This window comes from Balaenoptera borealis, assembly GCF_965194805.1.
Source record: "Balaenoptera borealis genome assembly, chromosome: 13".
NCBI classification, from domain to species: domain Eukaryota; kingdom Metazoa; phylum Chordata; class Mammalia; order Artiodactyla; family Balaenopteridae; genus Balaenoptera; species Balaenoptera borealis.
The window spans coordinates 42,741,707-42,767,522 of record NC_138870.1 but is presented as its reverse complement, the minus strand read 5'-3'; the positions used below and the strand labels follow the sequence as shown (position 1 = coordinate 42,767,522).

The following is a 25,816-nucleotide window of genomic DNA, read 5'->3' as shown; positions in this document are numbered from 1 at the left end:
TGCTCACCACAACTAGAGAAAGCCCGTGGGCAGCAACGAGGACCTAACACAGCCAAAAATAAATAAATTAATTAATTTTTTTAAAAAGAAAAAGAAATAAGCCACAGACTGGGAGAAAATACTTTCAAAGCATGTATCTGATAAAAGACTTGTATCCAGAATATATAAATAATTTTTACAACTCAATAAGACAAATAATCCAATTAATAAATGGGCAAAAGATTTGAACAGATACTCCACCAACAAAGATATATGAAATGCAAATAAGCACATGAAAAGATTCACATCATTAGTTATTAGGTAAATGCAAATTAACCACGAGATATCACTACACCCACTAGAATCACTATAATTAAAAAGACTAACAATACTAAGTGCAGCGGAGAATGGGGAGCAACTAGAACTCACACATTGCTGGTGGGAATGCAAAATATTACATTCACTTTGGAAAAGTCTAGCAGTTTTTTAAAAAGTTAAATGCACATTGCAATGCAACTCACTCCTAAGCAATCCTACTCCTGACTATTTGCTCAAGAGAAATGAAAACAGATGTCAATATGAACTGATATATAACTGGTATATAAACATTCATAGCAGCTTTATTCATAATAGCCCCCAACTAGAAACAACTGAAATGTCCATCAACTGGTGAATCAATAAATTGTGATATATCCATACAATGGAATATACTACTTAGCATTAAAAAGGAATGAACTACTGATACAACATGGATAATCTCAAAAGCATTGTGTTAAGTGAAAGAAGCCAGAGATGGACACAAAAGACTATAAACATTTATATGAAATTCTGGTGAAGTCAAAATTGCAATGACAGAAAACAGATCAGTGGTTGCCTGGGGCAGGGGTGAGAGATTGTGGGGGAGACTGATGGCAAAGGGGCACAGGGAACATTTGAGGGTGACAGAAATATTATATATCTGGATTGTCATGGTGGTTGCACTGCTGTACACATTTGTCAAAAACACAATGAAATGTACACTTAAAACTGATGAATTTTAATATATGTAAAACATACCTCAATAAAGCTGATTTTTAAAAAATGGTCCTCTTCCTGCATGAGAATCAGAGATTTAGATTAGACATAAGGGATTTCTGATCATGGGACATTACTGAAGATTTCCTTTCTTGGGACTTCCCTGGTGGCACAGTGGTTAAAAATCTGCCTGCCAATGCAGGGGACATGGGTTCGATCCCTGGTCCGGAAAGATCCCACATGCCGCAGAGCAACTAAGCCCATGCGTCACAACTACTGAGCCTGTGCTCTAGAGCCCGTGAGCCACAACTACTGAGCCCGAATGCCACAACTACTGAAGCCCGCGCACCTAGAACCCGTGCTCCACAACAAGAGAAGCCACCTCAATGAGAAGCACATGCACCGCAACAAGGAGTAGCCCCCGCTCTCCACAACTAGAGAAAGCCTGCGCGCAGCAACAAAGACCCAATGCAGCCAAAAATAAATAAATAAAAAATAAATAAAATAAATAAATTTATAAAGATTTCCTTTCCTTGACAATTTTTAAGAAGGAAGATGAGAAGGCCATTGATTGAACTAGAATAGATTTTTTTTGAGGCAAAGAGTAAATGATACACTTATCTATATATTGGGTTGGCAAAAAAGTGCCTTCAGTTTTCAAGTAAAAATGAAAGGCACATTTTTCATTTTCACCAAGAACTTTATTATTTTTTTTAATATTTACTTAGGCTGCACCGGGTCTTAGTTGCGGCACCTGGGATCTTTTAGTTGCGGCATGTGGGATCTTTAGTTGGGCATGCAAACTCTTAGTTGTGGCATGCATGAGGGATCTAGTTCCCCGACCAGGGATTGAACCCAGGCCCCCTGCAGTGGAAGCGCAGAGTCTTAACCACTGGACCACCAGGGAAGTCCCTCACCAAGAACTTTGTTGAACAACGTATTCACTGTTTTGTTCCACTACCTTCTGCCATTTTTCAGGCAACTTCATAATTCCTTCTTGCCCAAACTTTTTATCTTTTTGAGCAAAGAACTGTTCCAGGTGCCTTTTACAGTCTTCCAGGGAATTGAAATTTTTTCCATTAAGAGAATTTTGTAAAGACCGAAATAAATGGAATTCCGAAGGTGCAATGTCTGGTGAATACGGTGGATGAATCAGAACTTCCCAGCCAAGCTGTAACCGTTTTTGCCTGGTCATCAAAGAAACATGCGGTTTTGCGTTATCCTGATGGAAGACTATGTGTTTTCTGTTGACTAATTCCAGACGTTTTTCATCAAGGGCTGCTTTCAGTTGTTCTAATTGGGAGCAGCTCTTGTTGGAACTAATTGTTCAGTTTTCCAGAAGGAGCTCATAATAGAGGACTCCCTTCCAATCCCACCATATACACAACATCACCTTCTTTGAATAAAGACAGGCCTTTGGTGTGGTTGGTGGTGGTTCATTTCACTTGCTTCACGATCTCTTCCGTTCCACATTATTGTACAGTATCCACTTGTCATCGCCCGTCACAATTTGTTTTAAAAATGGAACATTTTCATTACATTTCAGTTGAGAATCGCATGTGGAAATACGGTCAACAAGGTTTTTTTCGCTTAACTTATGTGGAACCCAAACATCAAAGCGATAACCAAGCTGGTGCAAATGATTTTCAATGCTTGATTTGGATATTTTGAGTATGTCAGCTATCTCCCGCATGGTTTAAAGTTGACTGTTTTCAATTAATGTCTCGATTTGATCGCTATCAACTTCAACTGATCTACCTGACCGTGGAGCATCATCCAGCGAGAAATCTCCAACACGAAACTTCGCAAACCACTTTTGACATGTTCGATCAGTCACAGCACCTTCTCCATACACTGCACAAACCTCTTTTTTGCATTTCAGTTGCATTTTTACCTTTCTTGAAATAATAAAGCATAATATGCCAAAAATATCGCTTTTTTCTTCCAACTTCAATGTTAAAATAGCTCCACAAAAATTCACCAATTTTGATAAGTTTTTTTTTTTTAAATGCACGCTGATATGACAGCTGTCACAATACAATCTAACAAAATTGTTTCGAATGAAGTTAAAGACAACTAAGTGCTACTAGAGCCATCTTATGGAAAAAGTTGAATAAACTCTTTGGCCAAACCAATATTATATGTGATATATATATGATCTATTACACATTAAATAGTAGATATTTATCTGATTCTAAAAGTATTTAGATAAGAACCACAAGATTTCTTAACTTAAATCTTCATCCTTCTTTTAAGATTTAGAAAAAAAATACTCTTGAGAGTTTAATTCTTTCATTCAGTTATTAGAATGATTCCTTATGGGCCTACCCAAAATGGCAAATTTATATAATACTTTAAATATATAAAGCTTTTAAGTTCAATTAAATCATAGTGTATCATATGACTACAAACTCTTTTTACATTGTTTTTTAAGATTTTTTCCCCTGATTTTTCTCTATACCTAACTTAAAATAATAGTTGTTCCTGGAAAACAATGTGTAACATATTAAGATCTCTGTTGTTTTTTACTCTATACATTCTCCTAAGGCAATCTCATCTTCTCAGGGTACTTCGTTACCATCTGTATACTGATAATTTTGACCTATATAGCTCAGAAACAGATCCAAGGTTTTCTGAGGCCTAAAGCTTACACAATTGGGAAATTAAAAAATTAAGTTCACACAACTTAAGAAAATTAATATAGCTCTTCAAATATAGAATTCTTAGCGCCTGTCTCAGAGCCTTGAAAGGAGACTTTGCAAAAGAGACCTGGAGTAACTTCATCAGCTTCACAGCAAATCTGCCTCTGCTATAGCTGTATCTTACAGCCAGATATTTCTCTTAGCGACTATTGAGCTATCCTCTAGTTGCCTACTGGATATCTCTCCTTTTAAGTCCCCCATTAAATTTTTTAAATTAATTTTTACTGGAGTATAGTTGCTTTACAATGTTGTGTTCCTCTGTTAAAATTAACAGGCCCACAGTTGAACTTGGTTTCTCCTTTCTACTCTTCCACCACTACCATAAGGAACTTGCTAGTTTTCCTGCATTCTCTCCAGATCAGAAAATAGCATCAGTATTCATGCAGCTGCATAAGTTACCTTCATATCCAAGCAAACCATCAAGTCTTGACAATTCATCTTCCAAATAATCTGACATTTACATCTCTCTCGTTCATCTACTTTTCTCCAACTCCAATCCCAATCTAGTTCAGGCCATCAACTTCTCTTACCTAGATTATTCCAACAGTCACCTAATGGGTCTCCTAGCCTCCAGTTTTGCCACCTTCTAAACTGTTCTTCATGTTGCAACCAAATACGCATCTGATCATATCATTCCCTGGGCTCAAATACTTTACTGTACAAACTTCAATATGCCTAAGAAATTACTTGGCATTGTTGTTAAAAAACAAACAAACAAACATAGATTTGGGAACTTTACCCTAGTGATTTTAAATTTTTATTATTTTTATTTCTTTGGCCAGGCCCCACGGCATGCAGGATCTTAGTTTCCTGACCAGGGATCGAACCCATGCCCACTGCAGTGGAAGCGTGGAGTCCTAACAACTGGACCGCAGGGAAATCCCTACCTCAGTGATTTTTATTCAATAGGTTTGGGGTAGAATATAGGAGTGGGCAATTTTAATACGACTTGTAGGTGATTCTGATGTAGGTAATCCGTACTTTAAAGTACAATGTTTAATGGCTCCCCAGTTCTTCTACGGTGGAGTTCAAACTCCTTAACATGTCTTCCAACGCCCTGTAAAATCTGGCCCCTGCTTACCTTTCTGGTTTCATAGGTGACTACTACTTCCTGTACTATAGGGTTAAGCTATATTGAAAATTTCCCCCTTTTTTTTTTTTTTTTTTAGTGGTCCCTGATCAGATTCAGGGCCAGTTGCTTCTTGGAATGTTTGGTGATATTCTTTTTAAAGTTTAATTTTTATTTATTTATTTATTTATGGCTGTGTTGGGTCTTCGTTTCTGTGTGAGGGCTTTCTCTAGTTGTGGCAAGTGGGGGCCACTCTTCATCGCGGTGTGCAGGCCTCTCATTATCGCGGCCTCTCTTGTTGTGGAGCACAGGCTCCAGACGCGCAGGCTCAGTAATTGTGGCTCACGGGCCTAGTTGCTCCGTGGCATGTGGGATCCTCCCAGACCAGGGCTCGAACCCGTGCCCCCTGCATTGGCAGGCAGATTCTCAACCACTGCGCCACCAGGGAAGCCCCTTTCCCCATTTTTAAAGAAAGCATACTCCAACTATGCTTTGTCTCCCCAGTTGATCCCATCCAATCTATCCTTCCAGTGAACCAATTAAACACACACAACCCTCTGCCTTGCTAATTCTTATTTACCATTCAGTTTAGACATAAATTCCACTAGGAAGACTTTTGAGTCCCAAACCTTTCTAAGGGCTATAACAGCCTCCTATATTTTTCCCAATTACATATTTATCTAAAGTAGTCTATTAATTTATTTACTAACCCTAACCCACTGAATCCCTGTCTTGTTCTCCAGTGAATTCCCCAGTGCTTGGCACTGTATCTAGCATATAGTAGGCACTCAATAAGTATTTATTGAATGAAAAAATGAATGACTTTTACTTAGAAGAAGTTGAATGAAGTTAAGGGAAACAAGATAAAGATTATATTTATGCAATGGAAAATACGTACACCAATGCACAAGTGCCAGGGGGAACTATAGAAAAATAACCACAGCAAATGAACTAGGAGGAAAATGAACAAAGGATTTGAATAAGCAATTCACAGCAAAGAAATTCAAATGGCCAATAAGCATGAAAAAACATATTTATTCCTGTTATCAATTAGACAAGTACAAATTAAACCAATGATACTGTCATTCCATACCCATCAAACTGGCAAAGATTTAAGTCTGATAATACCAACTTTTGGCAAGGATGTAGAGAAATGAGATCTCACACTATAGGTGGAAGGATAAACTGGAGGTATATACCTAGCAATTCTAGCATATACATACAAGGATGTCCTTTTAACATTGTTTATAAAGTGAAAAAATGGAAATAATGTAAATATCCAGCAGTGATATATGTTTCAATGGAATACTTCAAAGCATTTAAAAATGAATTAGTTACACATATGAATATGGATAGTCCCTCACAATAAAGAATAAATAATTAATGTCAATGGTGCAAATGTTGAGAAATCAGGAGTGAAGAAACGAAGGACCCAATACAGGAGAAAAGCAAAGGGTCATGGTATAACCATCATTTGATGATCCCAATCTGCTAACTCTTTTCCCAATAAATTTATTGTCATTAAATTTGATACATGACCTACTACTGAACTACCATTTCTCACCTTGTACAAATTCATTAAAATGAAGCTTTTTTCAGCTTTAGCACTATTGACTGCAATAGTGGGTTTTTTTTTTAGCTTTTTGAACAGTTGCAGGGATTGTAACATTGTTTAATTCTATATTATTATCTACAAATCCCTGAAAATTTCATGTTTAAAATTTCACTTAAATAATACAATTTCCCCCCACCAGCTATCCACGGTGAAGTTAGTTCCTCACAAGGCCAAGGAGATGGTTCTAATAAATCAAAATAATTCAAAATGCTTTGTTTCTAATAAAAGACATAAATTCATTACTTTTTAGTAACACATTTCTAGGCAGAGCTTCAAATTTATTTTTATTAAATGGAATGTCTTGGGACTTCCCTGGCGGTCCAGTGGTTAAGGCTCTGTGCTTCCAGTGCAGGGGGTGTGGGTTTGATCCCTGGTGGGGAACTAGGATCCCACAGGCCATGAAGCGCAGCCAAAAAAAAAAAAAAAAGTTGACAAAAATAAATGGAATGTCTTTAAACTTATCTGACTTAAATCTCTGACATGAGATTCATGCTTTCTAATACCAATTTTAAATTTTCTAAAGCTTTTATGATGCATTTAATTTTTTTTAACTTTCTGAATAGTAGTTGATCTTCATTGCAATGCAATTGTAAGTAATGAAAAATCTCAAAGAATACCAATCATTAAAACAAGGTCTTGGGCTTCCCTGGTGGTGCAGTGGTTAAGAATCCGCCTGCCAATGCAGGGGACACAGGTTCAAGCCCTGGTCCGGGAAGATCCCACATGCCGCAGAGCAACTAAGCCCGTGCGCCACAACTACTGAGCCTGCGCTCTAGAGCCCGCAAGCCACAGCTACTGAGCCAGCATGCTGCAACTACTGAAGCCCGTGTGCCTAGAGCCCATGCTTCGCAACAAAAGCCACCACAATGAGAAGTCCACACACTGCAACGAAGACCCAATGCAGCCAAAAATAAATTTAAAAAAACAAGGTCTTGTCATTTCTCCAAAGAAGACATACAGATGGCCAAGAGGTGCATGAAAAGCTGCTCAACATCACTAATTATTAGAGAAATGCAAATCAAAACTACAATGAGGTATCACCTCACACCAGTTAGAATGGGCATCATCAGAAAATCTACAAACAACAAATGCTGGAGAGAGTGTGGAGAAAAGGGAACCCTCTTGCACTGTTGGTGGGAATGTAAATTGATACAGCCACTATGGAGAACAGTATGGAGGTTCCTCAAAAAACTAAAAATAGAACTACCATACGACCCAACAGTCCCACTACTGGGCATATACCCAGAGAAAACCATAATTCAAAAAGACACATGCACCCCAATATTCACTGCAGCATTATTTACAATAGCCAGATCATGGAAGCAACCTAAATTCCCATCGACAGATGAATGGATAAAGAAGGTGTGGCACATATATACAATGGAATATTACTCAGCCATAAAAAGAAATGAAATTGAGTTATTTGTAGTGAGGTGGATGGACCTAGAGTCTGTCATACAGAGTGAAGTAAGTCAGAAAGAGAAAAACAAATATCATATATTAATGCATATATGTGGAACCTAGAGAAATGGTACAGATGAACTGGCTTGCAGGGCAGAAATAGAGACATAGATGTAGAGAACAAAAGTGTGGACATCAAGGGGGGAAAGTGGCAGGGGTGGTGGTGGTGGTGGTGGGATGAATTGGGAGATTGGGATTGACATGTATACACTAATATGTATAAAACAGATAACTAATAAGAATCTGCTGTATAAAAATAAATAAAATAAAATTAAAAAAAATAAAACAAACAAACAAGGTCTTGTAAGAAATTAATCTTAGCTAATCTCTTTGCCAAACCAGAATAAAAAGAATGAGAAAAATGCATATATGATGAAGTATATGCCTGACATAGAGCAGTGGCAGTTTGTAAACTACATGCCACCCATCTCAATCTCAGTACTAGATCAGTTTTTTTTTTAAAATTGTAGTTGATTTACAATGTGGTGTTATAGACCAGTTTTAATAATCTCAATTTCAAGGTCTTTAGCTACAGTTTCCAATTTTATTTTTGTTAGATTGGTGATAAATAGAATAAATTTTATCCAGAATATTTTTAAACGATTGACTTCTATTTCAGATACTGAATTGCAATTGATGACTTAGTGCCAAATAATGGCTTCAGGAAAATTTTCTAACAAATTTGCAGCTATTCCAGACTTCCTTTCCACTATTGTACAAGCACCATTAGAACAAAATGCAATTAAGTTTGCTTTCAAATATTATCAAGGCCACAATCATTTAAAGTAGACAATAATGTATTAGAAATACACTCTGTTGTGGTTGACACAAGCAACAAATACCATTACCAATACAGAAATTGATTCAACTGTGCACTGGAGATAAATCACTAGGTTCTTTTCTTCAAACGTGTAGATGCCTGATCAATTATAGTACCTATTTGGCATTCTCTTCTATAATATTCTTAAATATCTTCATATAATTTCTTTTGCAATATGGTCTGCTGTTATTGTTGCATGTAAACAATTGTGCCTATTCCATTTTCCTCTTTCAACTTTATTACTCCCCTCACTATCAGATAAAGGCCTACTATGTTTTACTAAACTGTGAAGAGTATTAAAAACATCTATGATAGTATCAATATTTTTATTATTTAGTTTATACAATAAATTGGAAATTGAGTCATTAGTTGATTCTTTTAACAAATCTCGAATTTTAGTACAGTCTTTACGAAAATCATATTCCCTAATTTTTTTTTTTTTTTTCAGAAAAGTGTGCCTAGTAGTTTTATTAGTACCATTTGGGGTTACTCCATATGCCCTCCATGGACATATGAACATGCTTTTCTGCTCTCCCTCCCTAACGCTGAAATATCAAACAATCCTTACATACTAGTTTATATTCTTTTATTTCAAGCAATTTGTACTGCTCTGAAAACATAAACACTTGTCTTTTCATTCCAACAATCTGGAAGCACAAGGTTATCTACTTCCTTTGCTAACCATGATGGTGTTTCTTCAATGATTAGTTGTTCAACAACTTTGAAATTTTTTTCCATTAGCTTAGGTATCCCACAATTTTCACTCCTATCATTTTCTGTGTCTGTTTTAAACTTCATCAGATTTAAAAAACTTAATAAGTCACTATGTTACTTTGGCATTTTAGGGATCTGAATCTGAAAAATAATTTTAAGTTAGTAAAATTCACAATAGTACTTGGGGGTTAACAAAATTTTTTTAAATAATTTTAATATGATTTTAGAAATAGCATAAATTTTATTTTTTAATTAAATTTGTTTTTACTACATTGTAATTAGCTAAACCAATATTTTGTACCCTGCTTATAAATGTAGAGCTGGGTAAAAATAAGTCACAGATGGTATTCTTAGCTTTTGGTGTTAGTTTTTTTAATGCAAACTTCTAAGAATATGTTAATATTTGGTTTCATCTAAAAGATTTAGAAAGTGATATTCTGTTTCCATTATTTTAGAAATAATATGTATGCATCTGTGGGGTTTTTTATTTATTTATTTATGGCTGTGTTGGATCTTCGTTTCTGTGCGAGGGCTTTCTCTAGTTGTGGCAAGTGTGGGCCACTCTTCATCGTGGTGCGCGGGCCTCTCACTAACGCGACCTCTCGTTGCGGAGCACAGGCTCCAGACGCGCAGGCTCAGTAATTGTGGCTCATGGGCCCGTTTGCTCCGTGGCATGTGGGATCTTCCCGGACCAGGGCTCAAACCCGTGTCTGCTGCATTGGCAGGCAGATTCTCAACCACTGCGCCACCAGGGAAGCCCTTTATATATATTATATACCTATGTCATATACATTAGTATATATAAAAATATGTGTATATATAAATATGCATATATATGCCTGTTTTACATCAATTTTTTTTTTTAACCTTTTGACCCTCTTCACCCATTTGTCCCCCATTCCCGCCTCTGGCAACCATTAATCTGCTCTCTATATCTATGAACTTGTTTTTTCGTTTTTTTTTTCTTAAAGATCCACATGTAAGAGAGATCATACAGTATTTGTCTTTTTCTGTATTATTTCACTTAGCATAATGCCCTCAAGTTCAATCCATCTTTTCACAAATGGCAAGATGTCATTCTTTCTCATGGGTGCGTAATATTCCATTGTATATATACCACATTTTCTTTATTCATCCATCCATTGATAGACACCTAGGCTGTTTCCGTATCTTGGTTTTTGTAAATAATACTGCAGTAAACATGGGGGTGCATATGTCTTTTTGAGTGTTTTCATTTTCTTTAAATAAATACTCCAAAGTAGAATTGCTGTAATATACAGTAAGTCTATTTTTAATTTTTTGAGGAATCTTAATACTGTTTTCCACAGTGGCTGCACCAATTTACATTCCCACCAGCAGTGTACAAGGGTTCCCTTTTCTCCATATCCTCACCAACACTTGTTATTTCTTGTCTTTTTGATAACAGACATTCTGACAGGTGTGAGCTTTTGATATCTCATTGTGGTTTTGATTTGCACTTCCCTGATGATTAACGCTGTTGAACATCTTTTCATGTACCTGTTTACCTTCTGTATGTCTTCTATTGAAAAATGTCTATTCAAATCTTCTACCATTTTTTAATTGGATTTTTTCTTTGCTATTGAGTTGTATGAATTGTATCTTTATAGACTTTGGATATTACCTCCTTATCAGATATGTATTATCTCCCATTCAGTAGGTTGCCTTTTCATTTTGTTGATGGTCTCCTTTGCTGTGCAGAAGCTTTTTAGGATGATATAGTCCCACTTATTTATTTCTGCTTTTGGTGTCAGATTCAAAAAATCATCACCAGACCTATGTCAAGGAGCTTACTGCTGTATTTTTCCTTCTAGGAGTTTTATGGTTTCAGGTTTTACATTCCAGTCTTTAATCCCTTTAAGGTAATTTTTGTTTATGGTGTAAGACAGCTTCCCTAACACCATTTATTGAAGAGACTATCCTTTCCCCATTACATATTCTTGGTAACTTTGTCATATGTTAATTGACCATATATGCATGGGTTTATTTCTGGGCTTTCTATTCTGTTCCACTGATCTATGCGCCTGTTTTTAGGCCAATTCCATACTGTTTTAATTACAATAGCTTTATAATATAAAGTCAGGGAGCGTGATGCCTCCAGCTTTGTTCTTCTTTCTCAAGATTGCTTTGGCTATTCAGGTTTTTTGTTTGTTTTTTGTTTTGTTTTGTTTTGTTTGATTCCATTCAAATTTTGGATTATATCTATTCCTTTGAAAAATGCCATGGGGATTTTGATAAGAATTGCACTGAATCTGTAGATTGCTTTGGGTTGTATGGACATTTTAACAATATTGATTCTTCCAATCCATGAGCATGGAATATCTTTCCATTTATCTGTGTCTTCTTCCATTTCTTTCATTAATGTCTTATAGTTTTCAATATATAGGTTTTTCACCTTCCTGATTAAATTTATTCCTAAGTATTTTATTCTTTTTGATGCAGTTGTAAATGGGACTGTTTTCTTCATTTCTCATTCTGATAGTTCATTGCTACTGTATAGAAACACAACAGACTTTGTGTTTTAATGGAGTCTTTAGCATGAATTTTAAACTAAAATACTAACTGTGCTTTTCAGTGTATACCTATACCTTCAGTGTGACTTGCTATTTCTTGAATATCTACTATCAGTTTTAATTCTTTTTCCAACAATATCTCACAAAATCAGACTATGAATAAATTCTTGATTATGTTCTACAGTAAGACCCAACTGTAATAGTATAACGATTAATCCTAAAAAGAAAAAATTCTTGATTATGATTTCATTCAGCAAAAAAAATGCTCACATCACTGCCAAAGAAGTGTAGTTTGGACATGGATGCTGACTGATATTTTTGTTTAATTTAGTAAGAAAAAAGCAAAACAGTGAACTTCACTGTTGGAGCTTCATTCATATGTCAACGACATAAGGAACTTCTTTACTGAATTGGATAACAGTTTTTGAATACTGGAACAATACTTTTCTTAACCTTTTGTGCTACTCACAACGTCAAGGCCACAGATGTGATACACTGTTTACTTCTGCATTATTAATATTTTCTCCACTAGCCTATTGCCCTGTTTTTATAAATACAGCTTTATTAGAACATAGCCATGCCCACTTTTAATGTAAGAGTTGAGCAGCTGTGACAAAGACCATATGTACTGGAAGGCCTTAAATATTCACTAATCAGCTGTTTACAGAAAAAATTGCAAACACTTGGTCTAGAAAATCAACAAAGCAATAAACCAAGCCCTGATTTGTAGCATTTGCCAATTTCCATGGTGTAAATACTCCTATTGCAGCCAATTTCATGCTACATATGTGACAAACATACAAACACGAACAGAGTTGAGCAGAAACACATACAACATAATATAGTATTTCCATCCTACAGATACCATAGACAACCTTAAGAGTAATTAGTAAAATGAAGTTCAAAAAAGTGACGTTTTGAGTATTTATTACTTGTTTTTAACATATTTGTTAATTTATATAATTTGATTTTAATAGTGGTTATGCTTAACAACTAGCTCATAAAATCCCCCCCAAAAATAGCAATCAGCCTTGCAAACTGGTAAAAGCCAACTGTGGTGTACTACTAGCTCTATTTTCAAGAGGCCAGGACAGCAAGGAGCAATTTGCCTGACAAGTGGCTGAATCAAGATTCAAATCTAGGTCCAAATTTCTGACCCCGGTTCGGCTTCTTAATCTTCTTAGCAGAGAATAAGGGCCTTTATCGGCTTGTTTAAAAAAAAAAAAAAAAAAAAATGGGGAGTGATATATACTAGGGGAACTCCACAGGTAATAGAATGCATTTTCTGGAGTACCATCCTATATATTCGCCAGGAGTCTCTAACAAAACTGTCAGGCAGCACGGGAATATGAGTCTTGACGCTTGATACCTATTCAGAATCAGTCTGGGCTGGGTATCTGAAGGAATAAGAAAACAACTGATTGGTCTATCCATCATCTGCCGTTGGAAATTTATTAGAAGTCTTTGTTAACTGCTTTAGGAAGTGTGAATACAGGTGTTTACTACCACGAGCCCCGCATAGTGCTTATCGACCTACATGAATTCTGAAAAGCTTAAGAAAACTTGTGGTTTGAAACCTTACTACACGTGGGGCAAAGGAAAAGGAAAAGGAAAGGACATTGTCGAAGGGCCCTCATGCAGCCACACGTACCTGGGGCAAAATGTGCGGGCAGGATGGCCAAGTGCTAGGCCTCCTGAAGTACTCTAAACCTTTAGAGCACAGCTCTAAATGAAGGAATGGTAACAGCTAGAGCTGCTGGAGAACTTGGAGATCTGCCCTTGTCCAACCCCTGCATTTACATGAAGAAACTCTGCCCTAGTGAGGTGAGGCGACTTGAACTTCAAGCGGTGGAGCCAGGATGAATTTATAGCTCTTTCCACTACACCCCACGGCCTCCTCTAGAACACCCTCCCTGCGCACAGAACTTACCCCCAAAGCACCAGGAACCTGGTTGGTGACTGGCCTACACTTGAACCTAGGACAAACCTCCTAGTCGCTCTTGAGTCAAACTGTGGAAGCTCTGAGTCAGCGGGTTAAAGCCAAACTACAGAAGCACAGAGCTCTCGGTCGTGCAATTGCGTGGACCCCCTCAGAGAACAAAGAGTGAGACACGACTCCTAGAAAAAGCAGCCACTCCCCTCACTACGCCGACGCCGCACCGCTGAGCAACGCGAGCAGCCGTGAGGAGGAGCACGCAGCCGGCGGCACGCACGCTCACCCCGAGGCCGCGCGGGAGATGGTCTGACGTGCGCGCCCCCGCGCCGGTGGGCGGGGTCTGGGGCGGGGCTCTGAGCCGGACCGGGGCGGGGCCGCAAGGAGCTGTAGGTGTTGCAGCTGGGTCGCGACAGGTGCGCGAGGCAAAGCGCCAGGGACCCGTAGCAGGGCTGGTAGCAGCGCAGAGAAAAGACCGCTGTTAGCCAGGTAAGGGCCTTCTTTCTCCACATCCTCCACAGCCGGAGGGTGCGCGGAGACCTCGAATTCCCTCCACACCCTCTTTCTCCCGCGACTTTTGGGGGTGGGGGGAACACAAGGAGCGTGAACCCCTCCCCCTCGAGAAAGGGAGTGGAGGAGCTGCTGATCCTTTGCTCTTTCCTCACTTCTGGCTACTGCGCTGCGGTTGGAGTAATTATGTAGAGCGGAGCCTTTGCTGCCTGAGGGCGGGAACTGATAGGACCCCCTCCTCTTCCAACAGGAACACTCCTTTCTAACTATATATAACAGTATATACTTTTTTGTTGTGGTGAAGGAAGACGGCAGTTCATCAAAATTCAAAATAGTCTCCCAGGGAAATATTCTGATAATTCAACTGCTCTTTTCCATTCTCCATTTTTAGCCATTCTCTCCCTCTTCGATTTTTCTCCCCTTCCATTCAGCCTTTTGAGATATGTTGATAATATAGCAGTCCTTACAGCTGGATGTGTCACCCCAGAATCGCTATCGTGTACATATCGCTGGCACCTGTCAATACGTGGGTGTTAATATAAGGTAACTGTACACCCCTGGCTACACCTACTAAGCCTGAAGCTGTAGGTGCTAGGAGCTAACCATCTGGCACCCTTCCTTACCTCCTTACTGGTGCTTAAAATCCTGGTGAGAGATATTTGAAATACTATTATCTTTCACCTAATTCCAGCTTTCAAGAGTCTGCCTAATCCAGATGGTTCTATTGACTTGACTTTTCAAGTTAGTCCAAGATACTTAGGGAGTTATCGGCCTTTAAGACAGTGACCCTTTAAAAGGGGAGAGGTCTTCTTTTGCATTAGGTGTTCTTTCTTTTGCTCTTGATTTAAGTGCTTAAATAGAATACTTTTCATTTGCATAGTTGTTAATACTATTCACAAATAAGTATTTTAGAAACCATGAAATAACACTTTCTTCTGAGGTCTGATGTAGGCACAAAAGAAGATGACCCTCAATGAGCATTTCGTAAGCTCCTGTGGAGTTATAGCCTGGATGAAGGATGATCATGTTTTAGGTAGACCTTCAAAAACGAGTGTGTGCATATGTATTTCTTTGTTTTGCATTGATAGAACAACAGATAACATGATACTAGGTAATCACTTTAAGAACTCATTTCATTTTTTTGGACAAAACATTTATTGAGTGCCTCTTGTATTGTCAGCCCTGTGGATTCAAAGTTCTAAATGTTCTTACTCTAAAATAGCTTAAAATCAAATGGGTTAGGCAGGACAATAGATACAACTTAGAGTATTAGTGAGGCCAGTGCTATACTAGAGATCAACCCAGAGTGCTGGAGGAGCACAGAGAATACAGTTTAAAAAAAATTCCCTCTTCTGCTTTTCCTTGAACACAAAACGAAATAAACAACAACAATAAGAAAAACCTTTGAGCAATAGTGAGTGATTCTCTTCAGTCCATGTATTTGTGTCAGTCATATTCCTTACCTTATGTTCTGTCAACATTATGGCCTTTTGATAATGGGATTAGGACTTGTCATTAATTCTATGTAGTTCAGTAAATAGTTGGTGGAGCTATTTTCACAGTTCTGAATTGGGCCTAGAAGTGTTGTTATCATGTAGTCCCTGAACTCTAGAGCCTCTGGGAAGAGAATAGTGTATTGGCAACATTAGCAAAGCAGTGCCATTTTGTAAAACTTGGTCTATTATGTAACTTTGTTTAGCTTGGTACATTCAAGTTTTGTTCCAGAGTCTGGTTAAAGGTGGGCCAAATTTTAACCACCTAATAATTCTAAGAAAAGAAAGCTTCAGCAGTGAAAACAATTCTATTAACAGCACATCTTGATGACAGAGGATACTTTTTCTTGCTAAGGTGCCCTCAAAATGTCTTTTTCTTTCTTTCTCTTTCTTTTCTTTTCTTGTTTTTTGGGGCAGGGGACAGGGTGGAGGAGAAAAGGGTCAGAAATGTTTGAAGATTCTTTGCAGAGTTTTAATGATCTGAAGTCTGTGGTAGTCTGCAGTGTTCTTCATAAACTGCAGGCATTTAATAACTGCCTACAGTGTGCCACTGTTCTAGTATATAGAGGATGAACATGCCACAGTCCCTTCTATATGATTATGTTTTTCATTTTTAAAATAGAGATTTTTTAAAAAAATGGTTCTGATGAACCTAGGGGCAGGACAGGAATAATGACACAGACGTAGAGAATGGACTTGAGGACGCGGGGAGGGGGAAGGGTAAGCTGGGACGAAGTGAGAGAGTGGCATGGACATATATACATTACCAAATGTAAAATAGCTAGCTAGTGGGAAGCAGCTGCATAGCACAGGGAGATCAGCTCGGTACTTTGTGACCACCTAGAGGGGTGGGATGGGGAGGGTGGGAGGGAGGCACAAGAAGGAGCAGATATGGGGATATATGTATATGTATAGCTGATTCACTTTGTTATACAGCAGAAACTAACACAACATTGTAAAGCAATTATACTCCAACAAAGATGTTAAAAAAAATAAAATGAAATAGAGATTTTGAGTTAATAGTACAGATGATGGTTGTTTCATTTGGCAATGAGCCATGGTACTTGATGAACACATTTCTTACCTCCTTTGACATTGTTTCTCTCTGTTCACACTCTAGGAAAGTGGTCCCACCAGGAATTTTTGGAAAGACAGTATGTATTTGCATGTATTTTGTGTATCTACGATGATTTTGTTGTTTACTTATGTTTTCAAGTACAAATTTTAATTATTGTTCCTCTTAAGGTTTCAAATATCTGGATTTCCTCTGGTATTTTTCTTTCTTTTTTTTTTTTTTAATAAATTTATTTACTTATTTTATTTTTTTTGGCTGCGTTGGGTCTTTGTTGCTGCACACGGGCTTTCTCTAGTTGTGGCGAGCAGGGTCTACTCTTCATTGCGGTGCGTGGGCTTCTCGTTGCGGTGGCTTCTCTTGTTGTGGAGCACAGGCTCTAGGCGCGCGGGCTTCAGTAGTTGTGGCTTGAGGCTCTAGAGCGCAGGTTCAGTAGTTGTGGCTCACGGGCTTAATTGCTCTGCGGCATGTGGGATCTCCCCGGACTAGCGCTCGAACCCGTGTCCCCTGCATTGGCAGGTGGATTCTTAACCACTGCGCCACCAGGGAAGTACCTCCTCTGGTATATTTCAACATTTAGAGCTTCTGTATCAGAAAGGTTCATCAAAGACATATATACAACACAGACACAAAAGAATGTTGAGAGTGTGGGAGATCATTAAACATCTTTGCCATAAAAGGCCACCTAACCACAAATTGGGAGAATTTGTCATTATTTATGTTGACAGCAACACTAGTTTTCAGGCATTCTAAATTCCATACACTCATAAATAGGTGACTTTCACTGAGATTGGAATTGTACTCTTTCTGCAGATAGGAAAAAGTGTGCCTTGGTTCCTAAGTCAGGAATTTCCATAAGAAAAGACTTTTTTTTTTAAGGTTGGTATGGTCTTTCACTGTATGTTTTTTGATAGGAAGTTAAAGTACTTTATTTTGGATTGTGTACAGTAATCTCCAGGTGATGTTAAATTACTTAACACAGACTCTTCAAGGTTCTTTAGTAACAAATGAGTGGTTGTAAGTTGAGTAGTTTCTACTTAATGGTTGTGGAATTGAGATTCTATGGTAAATGGTACTCTTGGTAGGGCCATACTGATTTGTTTATTCTGTGGCTGGAGGGAAAGTCCTTGAGACTCAGTCAAGTTATTGTGCTAATGCAGACCTCTTCTCATAAACAGGACGAGGTTTGACCCAACAAGAAATCCATTATTTAGCATGTCAGATGATTTCTTTATATTTGAAAATGTTTCTAGAAACTTCACATGTCCAGTCATAAGACGTTAACATGGGGAATTCCTTGGCTCCACACTCTCACTGCCGAGGGAGGGCCCAGGTTCAATCCCTGTTCGGGGAACTAAGATCCCACAAGCCGTGCGGCATGGCCAGAAAAAAAAAAAAAAAAAAGGCAAAAAAAAAAAAATGTTAACATGATACTATGAAATTTTACATTATTTTTATTTTTAAAGAATTTCTTTAATACTGCTCTGAAACTAAGAACTTGCATGTTTAGGGGAAAAAAGATAACAGCTTTTTGGACTTCTGGTAACGAGTGTGGAGCTGTTTTTTCCCTTATTTATCCTATAATGGAGCTCACTAAATGGAAACTTTACAATTCCTCAAATATGCTTTTTCTTGTGCACCAAAGTATTGCCAATTTTTGTTTCATTACCCATAGATTAGTCATCCCGATATGCTTTTACTTGGTTTTAGATTTCCACAACCGTTTTCCACCATAAACTGAAGCTTAAGCAAATAATTTAAGCACAGGACTTCTTTTCCTCACAGTCAATTTTATTGAACAGGTAATATTTGCTCAGATTTGGTTTCCATCACCAGCACTAGAGGAAACTGATCTGTCCATGCGTAGTACCCAGTGATTTCCCTCTAATGGCCCTGTCACTGTCCTCCTCATCACTTGACAACATTTGACCAAGTGGACAACTTTTCTGTCCACTTTCATGTGGCTTTCCTGATGTGACTCTACCTGGTTCTCCATCTAACCATTTCCTTCCATGCTCCTTCACTAATTCAGTCTTTTTGCCCCTTAAATGTGTGTGTTTGCCATGGTCCTGTCCAGCATCCTGTTCTCCTTATACTCTCTCCCCGAGCAATCTGATCTATTTCCATGACTTCAACTGAATGTGAGTGATTTACTTCAACTTCACCTGAATGTGAGTGATTTACAAATTAATCATCTTTAAAACCTCTTTTCATATTATATATATAATTCTTGTTTTATTTTCACATATACAAACATCCATACATATTTTGAAAATAAGAATTATATATGCTAGTTACAGAAAACCTGGGAAAAAAATAAATTATGAAGGAGACAAAATAGTCCATAATCTGTTCTGGAGAGAAGTACTATTTGGTGTATTTCCTTTCAGTCTTTTTTTTTTTTCCTTTGATACACACAAACACACTCACATAAACACACAGGTAATTGGGTTCATTTTATTACAGTAGATAGAGTTTTTTTTTTTTAATTATTTATTTATTTTTGGCTGTGTTGGGTCTTCGTTTCTGTGAGGGCTTTCTCTAGTTGCGGCAAGCGGGGGCCACTCTTCATCGCGGTGCGCGGGCCTCTCACTATCGTGGCCTCTCTTGTTGCGGAGCACAGGCTCCAGACGCGCAGGCTCAGTAGTTGTGACTCACGGGCCTAGTTGCTCCGTGGCATGTGGGATCTTCCCAGACCAGGGCTCAAACCCGTGTCCCCCGCATTAGCAGGCAGATTCTCAACCACTGCGCCACTAGGGAAGCCCCTAGTAGATAGAGTTTTGTATCTGCTTTTCCACTTTACATTATGCCATGATTTTCCATGGCATCAAAATTATTTGGAAACAATTTTAATGGATGTTTAACACCCTATTGTATTGATGTTGCAAAATTTAACTGTGTACTTGGGTGTTTTGATTTTTACACCATTATTAATAAGTGAAAAACTGAGAACAAATTTATGCATAAATCTTTGTACGAATCACTCATTATTTCCTTAGGTTAGATTCCTAGAAGTTTAATTACTGGGTCAAAGGGCATGAAAATTAAAAAATACTGCTGTCAAATTGTGTTTTCATAATGACTAGATTAATATTCTCACCTATAGTGACTGTGAGGGCCTCTAAGTGCATCCTTCGTTAACACTGAATCTTATTTTTTTATCTTTACTAATTTGATAAGCAAAAGTGATTTAATTTGTATCTCTCTAATTACTAGTGAGAGTGAACATTTTTTCATACCTTCATTTCCATTTCTGTGAATTGTCTTTTGGTTAATCTGTTCCCATTTTTAAATGTCTTAATATTTTAATTATGTTTTTTATTTGTTTGTTTGGAGTTCTTCCATTTATTTGGGGCTTTGGGGGAGGAAGTACAGGTTTTTATTATGCCAAACTGAATGAGTAGAGTGATTAAAGTGGAAAGTGTGTAGAAGTTGACATTATGGTGTTTTACACGTCCATTATTTTGAGAATCCAGAGCTTGTGATGGCTGGAGCAGCACTGCAAAATGGAAAGGGTGCTGGCTTAAGAGTCAGGACTCCTAACTTAGTGTTGGGAACCAACCACTTAGGTGATCTTGGGCAAGTCATTCATCTTCTCTGAGCCTCATCTGTAAAATGAGAGGGTTGGGCTATTGATCCCAAAGTCCATACAACCTGTGTATCGAAAGGATGACTTATGAACCACTGCTCACTAGACATTGTGAAATTGTTTTCTGTCCCATCCCTAACCCTGCACACATTTTAAATACATAGATCCAAGGAAAGACTGGATGCAATAAAGGCAGTTTCCCTTGGGGTATCAAGGCTTAGTGGAGCTTGGGGGCAATTTAATGTATTTGTACCCTCAAGACAATAGAAGTTACAACAATCGGTATTTTTAGGCACTCCCGTAGATTGACACTTGATTACCTGGTAAAGTACATCGAATGAGCCCTGCTGATCTATGCCACAAAGCCCGATCATCTCTAGTGCATATAAAGCAAGTCTCTTTATGACAAGATGTTTAAGCTACCAAGCCAAGTTATTTAATAACTTCCACTATTCCATACAGAAACTATTCTTAGTGTTTTTTTCTTTGTGATTTGTATAAGCTCTTCGGTTTTTTGTTTGTTTGTCTTTAATTCTTAGTTCCGCAACCAGGGATTGAACCCAGCCCTGGCAGTGAAAGCACTGAGTCCTAACCACTGGACCGCCAGGGAATTCCCATATAAGCTCTTCGTTTTAAGAATATTAATTCTTTGTTCTATGGTCAAATGTTTAGTTATTTTAATTTTGTACGTGGTATATTATTTCTTATCTATAGATCTTTTTCTCTGGCATTTCTTTGTTGCTTTTATGTTCAGAAGTCTTTTGCCATCCAGAGATGGGTTAAGTATTCACTTCAATTTCCTTCTAAATTTTATGGTTTTACTTTTTATATTCTTTAATTTGTCTTGAATTTACTTTGGAGTACCTAACCAGTATGTTTAGTGCCTTTGCATATCTTCTGAGCCCAGATTCATATTTCCAACACCTGGTAGACCATGTGGACGGTCCCTCTGCACCAGGCACCTGCGTCCACCTAATTTCCCTAAGGACAAGGCTAGAAGTTGTGTTGAACACTTCCGTCCTTCTCTCCTCCCACATTTAATCACCAGCTTTGGTTGATACTATCCCAACAGTGATAATGGCTCTTTTATCACTCTTCTAATTCAGCTCCCCCTTTTCTTTTTTTTTTTAAATTTATTTATTTTATTTCTGGCTGTGTTGGGTTTTCCTTGCTGTGCGCGGGCTTTCTCTAGTTGCAGCAAGCGGGGTCTACTCTTCGTTGTGGTGCGCGGGCTTCTCATTGCGGTGGCTTCTCTTGTTGCAGAGCACGGGCTCTAGGCACACGAGCTTCAGTAGTTGTGGCTCATGGGCTCTAGAGCGCAGGCTCAGTAGTTGTGGCGCATGGGCCTACTTGCTCCGTGGCATGTGGGATCTTCCCAGACCAGGGATCGAACCCGTGTCCCCTGCATTGGCAGGCGGATTCTTAACCACTGCACCACCAGGGAAGTCCCCAGCTCCTCCTTTTTTGTTAGAGTCCTTGAGCAATCCTTAGAGTTGGCTTCAGTTTTTCCCTTTCAGTCCAGACTTGTCATAAAAAAATAGAACACTGATTTTCAAAGTATGGTTTCCTGATTATCTGTTTCAGAATCACCTGGGGTGTTGGTTTATAAAGGAGATTCTTAGGTCCCACCTAGACTTACAAATCAATGTATCTGGAGGGATGGGGCATGGGAATCTGCAGTTTTAACAAGTACCTGAAGAGATTCTTTTACATACTTAAGGGGAACCAAAGCCCAAGTAAATCAAGTCTGAATTTCTCTGCATGCCATTCAAGACCCCAACTCCCACACCCCGACAGCCTATTTTTTCCAAGCTTATCTCTCACATCACTACCCACCCACCTGGCACTGTAGCCATACAATGATTCACGGTTTCCTGGACCCACCCTGTCCCTTCCTGCCTCTGTGCCTTTGCTCATGCAGTTCCCACAGCCTCAGACTCCTCCCTCTTCCCCCCCGCCCCCCCCCCCCCCACTTAAATCCTTTTTCCTTAAGAGCTCAAATAAAATGCTACTTTAAAAAAATGAAGCCTTTTCTAAAGTCTTCTATTGAATCAGTGGCTCCCTCCCCAGCCTTCAGTTGGCACTTTATTTTTACTTCATTTTTTACCTTAGTGCTGTCACTATTTATGAATTATTGCTTCCTTAATAGATTGTAAACCTTCTAAGTGTGAGAACCTTGCGTTTCCTTTTCATTTTGCAACCATTATACATGTAATAAGCAATTAAATACTCATAGAATACATTAAACATATCTCATCTTGCAAACACTATTGTCTAACAATGTTTGACTTCACATCACACTTAGAATAAAATTAAAATCTTCTACCATTCCTTGTAAATCCTATTTAAACTGGCTCTGTCATCATTTCATACTTCTCACTCACTCCCTAGCCATATTATTCCTGCCTCAGGGCCTTTGCATTTGCTATTTCCTTTGCCAGGAAAACTCTCCCATCTCTTCTCTTCACCTGACTGGCTGCCTGTCTCCTCCCCATCATTCAGGTTTCACCTCAAATGTCATTCACTCAAATGAGAGGCCTTCCCTGACCAGTATCTAAAGTATCTGCCCCCTTTCCTACCACCACTCCAGTTACTCTCTTTGTATTTCCTTCACAGTACTAATCACAGTGTTTAATTGTCCAGCTTCCCCAGTGGAATGGAAGCTTCATGAGAGCAGAGACCTTGTCTGTCACTTTTAGTGTTATATCCTGAGCAAATAGAGCACTGCTTGACACATGGTAAGTGCTCAGATATTTGTTGAATGAATGAATGAGCCTTGAAGAGAGACTTCTCCTTTTAACAAGTCTTGTTTTGGTTTGCAATCCAAAGTTTTGTTGTGTGTTTTTTTTTTTAATGGACAACAGCTTGAGATAGTTCCATCAGGGTTCAAATCAGGTAGCAGTCTCTGAGGATTTCTGAAGGTAGCAGGACAAAGGTTTGGATACTGTGATAGGCAGGATTCAGTTCCACCTGAGTGCAGGTTTTCCAAGATGTTCCCAGGATCCAGGCCACTATTTTACTACCACTGTCAGCATCTACTTTCAGGGTTATTACTGCTGGCCAATACTAGTCTATTAGCTCTCATTACATTTTTAAAAGCAAGTATAGCAAAACTAGAGCCAACTGACTAGAATTTTCAAGCAACCAGAAATTTTATTCTGCTTTCCTTCTCTAGGAGAAAAATAAGAAAGCTACCTAGAATCCTCAAGGAAAGATGAAATTATTTTCATTATACTTACTACATGCCCTGAAATAGGACAGTGTATTGATTAGAGAAGTTTTTAGCAACAGTCTTAATTAACCAAGGGGTTTCTTGTTAACATCTAGCCAAACCAGACAATGTTAAGCAATCAGTTCTAATTTTTTTCCAATTTCTCCTCATTGGGTAGAATAATTTTTAATCCCATTAATTTTTTTCCTTGAAACTGGCTTGAAATTTTATTAAAAATTATAATAGTTTTTATAGCAATTTATACTTTTCAAAGTAGTTATACTTTTATTTTCTCACTTAATCCTCATAACCATCCCTTGTGAATTATTATCTGTTTTTGAGATAAAGAAACTGAGACCTACCCAAAGAAGCTGATTGACTTTCCCATGGTGAATAAAAGACCACTACTCAATAAATGCCTCTCAATGGCTTTTTAAAAACAGCACCGTAATTTGATGTAATTTTAGAAGGTAAACATTAAAATGTAATTAAATCATTAATATGTTTGTAACCAGTCCTTAAGAAATATGATGCATAGCATTGGTTCACATAAGTAGCAAAATTTTATCACTTCTGTGACTGTGTGATTTGGTAATTCTTTATGTGACCAGCCTTGGCTATGCTTGTCCTTGATTAAAGCATTGTTCTGGGTTAGCTTCTCAGATTTTTACAGAAAGGAAAGATTAGAGAACTTGCCTAGAGAAGAGTCACTTTTCAGTAAACCCGTTTTAATTCTCCTACTTGAAGGGATTGGTTAAATTGATCTGAACTGGCTTTTAAGATTGAGCAAGTCCTGAAAAAAATACATCATCTAAAATTTCAGATAAGAAGAATGGAAGCCAGGCCCTTCCTGGAAATGGCCAGGAGTGAAACTAAGAAGCCCTGTATTTGGAGAAAACTTGATTAATTATTAAGGACAAAGGACTGGTATAAGGAGGTTATATCTTTAACAGATGCAGCCTTCTTAAATAAGTGTATATATTTCTTCTGCTTTGACATTGCAAAGAAGACTCTTTAATTAGCCACTTTGTCTTAATTAGCATGTAATTTTCAAGACTGAGAGTATGTAGTTCATAGGCAGACACTCAATTATGTAGGTGGGCCTTTGTCAAGATATGTGGGAACTGAGAACTAGGATAATACTGTTTTTCATTCATATAACAGATATTTATTGAGCTCCTGCACTGTACCAGGAACTGATATTTGATGCATCTGATGTTCAAGTATGAAATGGTACAAAGGTTAAAGAAGAAACAGGAATTCAGAGTAAATCCATGTTTTGTGTAATGGCCTCAGTCAACTCTAAATTTCTATAATCTTTTTCCAATTAACTGTACTTTTCTCTAATTTTCACTTTAAATTTGAAGTTATTGACATCATTATCTGTGGGGGTTTTGTTTTGTTTTTTTGGGTGTTTTTGTTTGTTTTGGTTTTTTTTACTTACTTGGAGAGATTTTCCTTGCTATGTGTGAAAAAATACTGGAAAAAAACCTCACTGCATTGGACTATGTTTGTCCTTACAGTGAGTTAATTATCAACTGGAGAGAAGGGGGAAGAAGAACCTAGTGAATAAATAACAAATTAGATTTGAGAGAAGAGATAGAATTAAAATTGGATTAGATCTGGTAATTCCTTAATTTAAAGAAAAAAAAAAAAGATTAGAAAGGTTCTTGGTCGGTTCTTCCTGACCTAAAAATTTTAGACTGAAGTCAGTTTGTAAAGGCCATAATTGGGGGTTACTCTTTAAACTGTCTAAATAAGCTTTGTGAAGATTACCACAATTATGTAAAAAGCTAATGTGGGTTTCAAAAGTACAAGAAGATAAGATATTCAAACGAATGAATAAAGTAATAGAAGCATGTAAGAAAATGATAATTATATCATCTTCAACTTAGAGTTTTTACAGAGGTGTTGAGAACACCTAAAATTTGGCCCTTTCAAGGTACAATTTGACAGAGGTTTAGACTTTTTGGTGCAGAGAAATGGTGTCAGGGTTTTGAGCAGCTGTAGTTTTTCTGGTTGTAACTACCAGTTTCTCAGAGACAACATCAGAGATGCTCTTTTTTTAAAATTGCTGATTTAACAAAAATAAGTAGACCATGA

General features: G+C 37.9%; 1 protein-coding gene across 4 annotated transcripts in view; it reads left to right on the top strand.

The window, feature by feature from the left end:
• The first annotated feature begins 14,192 nt into the window (after positions 1-14,192).
• Positions 14,193-25,816, top strand: part of LIMA1 (LIM domain and actin binding 1) — an 86,170-nt gene continuing 74,546 nt past the window's right edge. For 2 of the 4 annotated variants that reach the window (XM_082352389.1, XM_082352387.1), the window contains exon 1: positions 14,193-14,327. The gene's annotated coding sequence lies outside the window, so the exon portion shown is untranslated. Of the gene's footprint in view, positions 14,328-16,961; positions 16,996-25,816 lie in introns of those variants that run through there. The other 2 variants (XM_082352388.1, XM_082352390.1) reach the window with 2 other exon arrangements.